The sequence below is a fragment of the Columba livia genome, chromosome 4 (genome assembly GCF_036013475.1).
Source record: "Columba livia isolate bColLiv1 breed racing homer chromosome 4, bColLiv1.pat.W.v2, whole genome shotgun sequence".
Taxonomy (NCBI): Eukaryota; Metazoa; Chordata; class Aves; order Columbiformes; family Columbidae; genus Columba; species Columba livia.
In genome coordinates this window covers 11211924-11220564 of record NC_088605.1, presented here as the reverse complement: position 1 = coordinate 11220564, position 8641 = coordinate 11211924, and positions in this window count along the sequence as shown.

Here is an 8641-nt window from a genome sequence, read left to right as displayed (position 1 = left end):
ACTAAATACTTTGATAAGGATAAATTGTAGAAATGCATATGTGTATTCCTTCGCCATTTTACGAATAAATAGGGGAAATGTAAGATTCAGCTAGGAATCTTCTCAGACGTATTTTCACAGAACTAGGTTTTTGGACATAGAAAAGCCCTGAGTAGAACAGGACCTGTATTAGTCCATTTTATGCCCTCACAGACACAAGTCAAGAAGTGACCAAAGACCAGTTCTCCAGCAGTGTTATTTAAAGAAGCCTCAAGACTAACATTTTTTCTGTTGAGTTCAGACTTCAAAGAAGTGAAGCGTATTGAAGGACAAAGTCTGACCACATATTTTTTCACGAGAAAGTCCCCAGACAATGAAATTACATTTAAGGTCTCTTTTCCACAGCAAAAAAAGTAGCTGAGTCTAGGAGCTGATCATATCAATTGTTTGCCTATAAGATAAGAAGATAAGTATGAACATTTCTTATCAGATCTACAGCCCGTATTCCTGTCTGAGGCGAAATAATAAAATGAAAACATAAAGCTTGAGATTCTGGTTATGATAGCTGTTGAGATTGTTTTTCACCTGTGGGAATATCAAATTTCTGTAGGCTTGGGGTCTCATACCCACCCCATCAGAAATTACCTACATAACGTTGAACAGCTTGATTAGTTATCCCTCTCCTTTAATTGCCCCCTTTTCATTTTTTTTCCTCTCTGAATCAATATTACCTACTCAATGCATAGCAAGATAAGATATTATTTAGGGCTAAATTAGACCACTAGGCCACTAGAGTGTCCTTGGGTTCCGGCAGGGACAATTAGATCTGCTGGTCAGAAGCAACAGTGGTGGGAGGACACCAGCATCAGCTTTGAAAACCTACCACAGTGGTGAATAGGTCATACATTTTATATTTGATAGCTTGTATCTCTCACAACAGTGATATGAAAAACTCGGCACAAGCCTGAGTCCACACCACACCTTTCCTAGAGATTAGATAGTCCTCATGGTATGCGTGTTCCCCTCACATCTATCTTCTGCCCTGAGGAATTATACTACTTTTCCAGTCATTCCTATCTATTTGCTATATAGCAAAGACGCACAGGCAAAATGCTCATACATGCATTACATGCAGAAGTAACAGAGATTACATATGTAACCGTAGAAAGTTGGTTTTGTTTTGCTTATCTGTATTTGGTGGCATCTAGGCTCTCCCTAGTTAACCCACAGTGAGAAAGCTGGAGTAGATTTCAAGTTACTTCATGTTTACTCAGCAGGGCATCACTAACCACACCATCAGCATCATCACACTTGTATTTATCAGCCAAGGTGGACCTCATTTTGCTATGCTAAATATGTAATAAATTATGTGCCTTCTTTAGCATTTTCCCTTGGACATAATATTTAGGGCAGTGGGGTCGCTGGCAAGTGCTCTTGAGAGAGGTTCTGCTTACTTGAAAATAAGGGTAGGAGCCACAGATCTGCCTCTGTGAGCAAAATATGTGGTGTTATTGACATACTGTTGTTAGATTGCATAGTGGAAGTGGAAGTGAGACAGATATATTGGCAGACAGACAGAGAGGTGAATGGGTGGACAGATAAAAGGATTCATTCTATAGATAAAACTAAACAACATATTAAAACACTGACCACAAACAAAAATAATACCGAATATTGACATAGTGTGGCAGTTTATTGTGTCACTGAAATATGAAGGAAAGGGGATACAGCAAACTTTTAAACATTGATTGCACATCACCAGTTTAGGTATTGTTTCACTACACTACAAGAGTTTCTGGCCTATGTATTTGGGAAGAACACAAAGCAGAATACACACAATAAAGATTTCAGGACAGGGTAAAGAAAAGCCACATCATTGGTAGAAAGATTGGACAGGATCCCAGTTCATAAGCCTGAAGATGGAAGAGATTACACAACAAACCCTGGTGACACTGTAAACATCTTCAAAGTGGAGGTTTCAAACATTGTGAAAGTGATCAAACCAAGGAGTATAGCCTAAAACTACATGTTGTACAACCCAAGCCATTCATTGCAAGGCAGGAGGGAATCACATCAGACAGAGCAGTTAAGCATTGGGAGAGTGGTAATGGAGGTAATTGAGGCACCATCACCAGAACTATTCAATAATAGATTAGATAAGTAGTAGAAATAATGCAGGGGAATATCCTGCATGACGCAGAGAGTTGAACTAAATCACCCAGGAGAAGAATAATTGCAATTATAGATCTGTTCCACTGCCACTAAAAAACAGTGGTGCCAGGTGCAAGTATTAATTTTATTAAAAACTGAACTGGAATGTACATAATCTCAAACATAGCCAAAAGCCATATGTATTTTATTTAGGAATGAGACTCCAGCCCGTTTCACAAACCTATATTTTATTGTGTTAATTTTAATTTTTGCAAAGTTGATGTTGACACTGGAAAAGTACTTGACCTACAAAGTCTGGTGAAGCCAAGTCCATGCTCCTTTATTTCTTTCATATTGGGAGAGGGTTATGTTTGATTTGTGAACCTGATATTTCATTGTAGCTTTTTGCATGTTCATAAAAATGACCTTGGAATATTCTTAGTATATAAAACAATCTGAGAATATAAACAGTATATTCCTCTAGGGTTTGTAGCAGAAAGCAAAAACAGCAGTGGAAAATTAGTGCATGTAGGCTTTCATGAGATACAAGAGCTTCTCATTTTCTTTAGACACTTCTAAAAGGTTGATGTATGACCCATCTCAGGTCTTGCCTCCCATAAATTAAGCCATGGTTTCCTTACCATTTTTATTGAGAGGAGCACCTAGATTCTCTTTCAGAAAAGACCTAATCAAAATAAACTCTTTCCAAACCACTTGACTTACCTTGGTATCATGCCCGCCTGGGTTTGTCAGATGTGTTCCTCAGCTTCCAAGCAGATCTGTGAGGGTTAGAGTAATCTAATCAAGTCTGACAATAGCAGTTTGCCAAAACATAGCTTTGGAGTGAAAAGCCATATGTTTAAAAATACACACCTTTCAGAATTTCCCAGAGCCTCTCCCCACATTGCTGTCATTTACAGTGTTGCTTGGTTTGCTTACAGTAATCCTCTGCCAGATTTACAGTGGAAGGCACTTTCAGTTCATCAAATGCAATCCCCTACTATTACTGTCACCCTCTTACGGAGCCCCTTTCATAATACGAAGTCAGTGAATTCAACATAAAACATAAGTGTCCATTGATCCTGGCATCTGACCCAGGGCAAAAGCTCATACAATAAAGGGACAAGTAGACATATTAGGGACATTTCCCCATTGATTTAGATCAGAGTCCAGTGACACGGCAAAGGGGACTGATGTCCTAACTGTATCAGCCATCTGCTAGTTCTGATAGCGATGCTTATGGATTCTCTCTCTCTCTCTCTCTCCACATGCAAATGACTGAGAGATCAAGTTGCTGTTATTGGGAGTCTTCATTAAAGGTGGGTTTTGTCTTAATAGCTGAGTTTCTAATCTTAACACTTACTGTCAAACTTCTTTGCATTTCTAAATCAGAAATCTTATTTTCAAGAAAATAGTTATTCTTTTAGGATAAAATTTATCTAGCAAAATAACACCGTGGAAACATTAAGAAACAGTTGTTGCTTGATATGTTTTCAGTTCTGTGAGCTCCTTAATATTAAGATATTACTTTATTTTCCAGGTATTTTCACAGCTTTCATGACACAATTTTTAAGTTCATGATGCTAAGCGTACTTATTTTTCAATTTAGCTGCTATCTTTTCATCTGTTTTGTCTGGATCCCAATTTTACAACTTTTACCAGATGGTTATGAAAAACTTGTTGACACGAGGGTATATAAATGAGTGTCATCCTCTTTATCCTTAAAAAGTTAGGTTTAGGAGTCTAGAGAAGAGACACATATGTGAAGTAACTATCTTATAATGGAAATTGAATGCAGATATTTAGTTACAAATCCACAATTTACACGTTCTTTTAAAAACACATGCACATCCTACCACATAACATTTCCTACAGAGTAATGAGAGTTCTTTGCATCTGTAATTTCATTTTAATGTCTCTCTAAGCAAACGTTGAAACTACACAGTAATATACCCTAGCAGCTCCAGATCACTTGTGTTGTGCAAAAAGGCAGTTATGTCACAGTATGCATCAGAGAAGTTGTCAAACCATCCTACATGTACAAAACATTAGAGACTGCTATAAACAATTTTTTAACCATTTATTATTTTTCAGTGTCCCGTTATCTGCTAAAACATTCATATCTATTTCAAAACACATGATCATCAGTTATTTACTCAGTTAATGACTACAAATAAACGTACAGGTATTATAAAACTCAGTCTGCATTGAAAAACATAGGGATTCAGCTCTCTATCTGTTCACCCAAAATGATTTGTTCCAGTTTCAGTAACAGACAGTGAAAGATTCACTGGACATTGCAATCCTAAGGAAAGAATGAAATACTTTAGTCCCTGAGTCCTGGCTGTTGATTTACAACATAGACCTAAAATTATTACTTATTTAAAAAAATGCAGAATAAGGAATGTTTATGTTGCCAGAAGTAACTTAAGGAAGTATATGCTTCGTAGTGAGTATAGCCTCTACATGTTTATGTTGACATACACCTCCCAGAGGTCTGGAACTCAAAGAATGTCATGGTTAGCTGGTAGCTAAATCTCCTTTCTGATTTGAAAATTGATGTTAATTTTAAAAGACTTAATAATATAGAGATTATATTTCAGTGAAATATTCCATTCATGACGCTTAGAAAGAACTAGAGTTTACACCAATCTTTCCAGTTGTGTTGACTCTGTGGGTGGGTCTGCTGTTTTCACAGATAGAACTTTGAAATGTTCCTAGAGAAAATCTACAGACTGGACAGAGGTTCCTATAGCTGCCCTATAGGTGGCTGTTGAAGGAAATGGAGAGCTGGATCTGGCAGATTTGAAGAGGAGAGACAGGACAAAAGCTGGTCTAGATCCACTCAAGTGTTGATCTTCATCAATTGCCAGGATGCCATCCCTACTTAAGAGCCATGTTGATTCAATAATTTAAATCCAAGATAAAAGAAGACCATGAAGAAGAACCTCGCCAGTTGTTCTCTCGTACAGGCGCATCCTTTATAAAGGTCATGCTTCCGACCTCTGTAAATCTGAGTATGAATAATGAAAAAATCCAAACTTTGGGAAAGTATCTGTTGCCTAACAAGGTGTCATATCTTCCTGTGTAACAATTCACACACACCTGATGAAAAAACTTTGAGGAAACTAGGGTGGCTTCTGCTTGAATCAGACCAACTCACACATCACTGTCCCAAAGGACACTCATGACCAAAGTAGACTGTGGAGAACTGAAACCCTGACGTGTCTGTACAACGAGGTCTTTAGTCCAAGCTCTGCTGCTGCCTTTGTACTCGAAACCACTCATTGATTCTGGCCTGACATAACTCCAAATTGTCCTGGTATACTCACAATTTTTATCCGAAATATTGGGTTGCTGATTCCAGTTATGGCTCCTGATATATCTTCTAGTAAAAACAACCTCCGTTGTCCATTAGGTGCTAAAAGGCTCACAGCTCGGCACAACATTTTACTTGAAAATCTGTTATTTGCTTCTTTGTTTCAGCCTTCTTTAGGGACCCCATAGGCATGTCTGTGTCTTCCTGTCCTGCTCTGTACCTTCTAGGTTACTGCACATTTTCTGATCTTATCTTAGACTTTCCTGCTTGTACAGTCTCAATATTTTTTTGTGCAAAAGAACTTGATTTTGAGGATATAGCTGGGAATGTTGTTCTGTTTCACACTGGACTTTCCTCTGAACTTCATTTTTCTTGCAATGTCTGATAATGTTCTCTGGTCTCTGTTGGATTTTATATCAATGTAATTGATATATTAAGAGCGGAGAAGAGACAAGTATGATTCTCCCCTCTGTGCACTGATTACACTGCAACCACCATTTTCCATGCCAGAACTCATCATCTTCTCTAGAGTTAAATTCTTCTGTGAAATAAAAGGCTTCCCTTTTTTAGGGGCAGAATGTTCCTCAGATACTGCAACACAAAATGGGACACAAGATAAATATTCTTGATACTATAGTGTTGGGTGGCCTTTATTTTTAGTAATTAGACAGTTTCCAGGTTTTTATTTTAAGCAATTTATTTATGATCTTCACTTTGAAGTGACAGATGAACTGGTTGCTATCATGTCTCATGATGTACAAGTGTGTTCAACTTCAGCGTTAAGGGAAATGTAGATGCATGGAGCAATGAGTTTCACCCTTCTACAAGCCTCTCCAGTAAAGCCATACCTCATTTTTCACCATGGTGAATATTTCACATCATAACTATGAGGATACTTCATATACACTAAAAAGGAAAAGATCTTAAGAACTCAATCTGACTAATTCAGCTCTAAGTCAGACACAGACTTTAATCATGTGTTTGTAAGTGAAAGAAGAATCATGCCCAGCTGAAGATTAACCTGCAAAATGGCCCCACTACATACATGCATGTTATGAGGCAAAGAGATACTACTGGCCTTCCAAGAAAAAAGTGTAGCTGTACCTCCACTGTACAGAAGATACACAGAAGACATTTTTTTACTGTCTCCCTGTAAACTAATATTTTCTTGTTCATGATGATTTTGGGTGATTAGTGTTGTGTCTTTTCTGTGATGCTGTGATGAATTCTTCCTTAAATGTGATTAATCTTGCCTAGATTCAAACAAGTCTCCCCTGGGAGTTGAAGTTATGACTCTTCTTTATCTTCTGAACTCCAGTAATGTAAATCTGTGGTGGCTTCCTTGCAGAACATGAAAGATTACTACATTTTAGGGTAATGCTGCAAGATTTCCTCTAGGCAGATGAAGCCCTACTTCTGCTTGTGAACATACAAAAGGTGAAGTAAGTTCAATACTTTCCTTATAAAAGGAAAGACAAGCTACCATTGTGGGTTAAGCAAATGATGATAGATGATTGATAGATACATACACACATACATACACACGTGCATGCATACATACATACATACATACATACATATATAGAGGCAAATCAAGAAGCAGGGGAGATGAAACAAATGAGTTTTCTGTACTCTAGAACAACCCCTGGCAAGACCAAACAGCTATGCTGATTAACTTTTCTCTCTATAGGCTATACCATGCCTTCCTTCACCTTCTGGATGTGAGCACCAGCCTCATTAGGAACAGAAGTCCAAATAGCAGGGGAGCTGACAACAAGGGCTGGTACGATGTCCTTGTGCTGGTCCATACAGCTGTGTACACAGTGACTAGAGAACAGCAAAGCAAAACAAAATGGTAGCATGTGCCTGGTTCAGTGTCATTATGAGAAAACTCCAGAGGGACACCGGTCCTAGCAGTTTTGCAAAACCTTCCAGCAGAGCAGCCAAGTATGAAGGCCAGCACAAATAGTTGGATCTTCTCGTTCTTAGCATGCTCTTGAACAAGAAAAGGTGACACATGCAACAGTGTAATTGATCATCCTAATCCCAGGGAATTTTACATCAACACAGGTGAGACAAAAATCAACTTTCCTGAAGCTGTTGCAGCTGGGAACACACATGTCGGTCTTTTTCAAAGAGATGGAAGAGAGAGAGATGCAGTGGCTTTTTTTAAGCTCCTGTATTGCACTGTTTCACGAGCAATATATTTATGTGTATCCAATTCATTTTATATATATCCAACAGCTTTTGAAATACATTTTTCTGTTGAGAAAAATCATGTTTATTTACAGTCCTTCTTTTGGCAAGTTCAGGAGCCAGGCCTTAGGCATATCTTCCTTTTCTGTCCAGTTTGTAGAGCATTCTGAGGCAAGCTGTCACTACCTACATGCCATGCCTAAAACAAGGGATTTCCCAGCACGCTAGGACCTCTAGCTATTCTTCTAATGAAACAAAAACAAAACAAAACAAAACAAAACAAAACAAAACACACACCAAAAACAAAGCAAACACCTGCAACACTGGATATCTGTATATGAGTTTTTAATAGAGAATCCCTTCAATAGGGACGTACAATGTGTCTTCCTACCCACTTCTCGCCCAGCTGCACTATCTCTTTTCATTATGTCAAACCTTAACATCACGTTCTTAAATCTTAGTTCCAGCAACTAATCAGTTCTAGCAGTGTTTGGTTTGGGGTTGGTTTGTTTGTTTGTTTCCTTCTCAAACTGTTTGCAAGCTCATAGGGGTTTATTTGTTTAGCTTTGTTGTGGTTTGTTTTGTTTTTTAAAGTAGCCCATCAACAGATTAGCCAGTACTAGCAGTACGGTAGCTACTGGCGATTTCTTGTAGTAAGAAGTGATTTGTAATTACAAGTACAATCGTGTTAAGCTCTAACAGAAATGTCAGTAATATTCAGTGCGATCAGCACTGACTGCTCAGCTGGAAATCCTGATACAACGTGAACTTGGTTTTCTTCAGAGAAAGCCACCTCGCCACTGCCCGTGTTACACTGAGTAGCAACAGCTTGCTTGATATTTTTGGCCAATGATCTCAACACCAGAAGCTATATTTTGATGGAAGAAGAGTATTTCGGGGTGTTTACTTATTTTCTCCGGCTGCCCGGGTGTTTCAGGCATCCGCCGATTGCAACATTAACTCCTAATGATAGTAGCTGTGGAGTTGGTCGGCAGC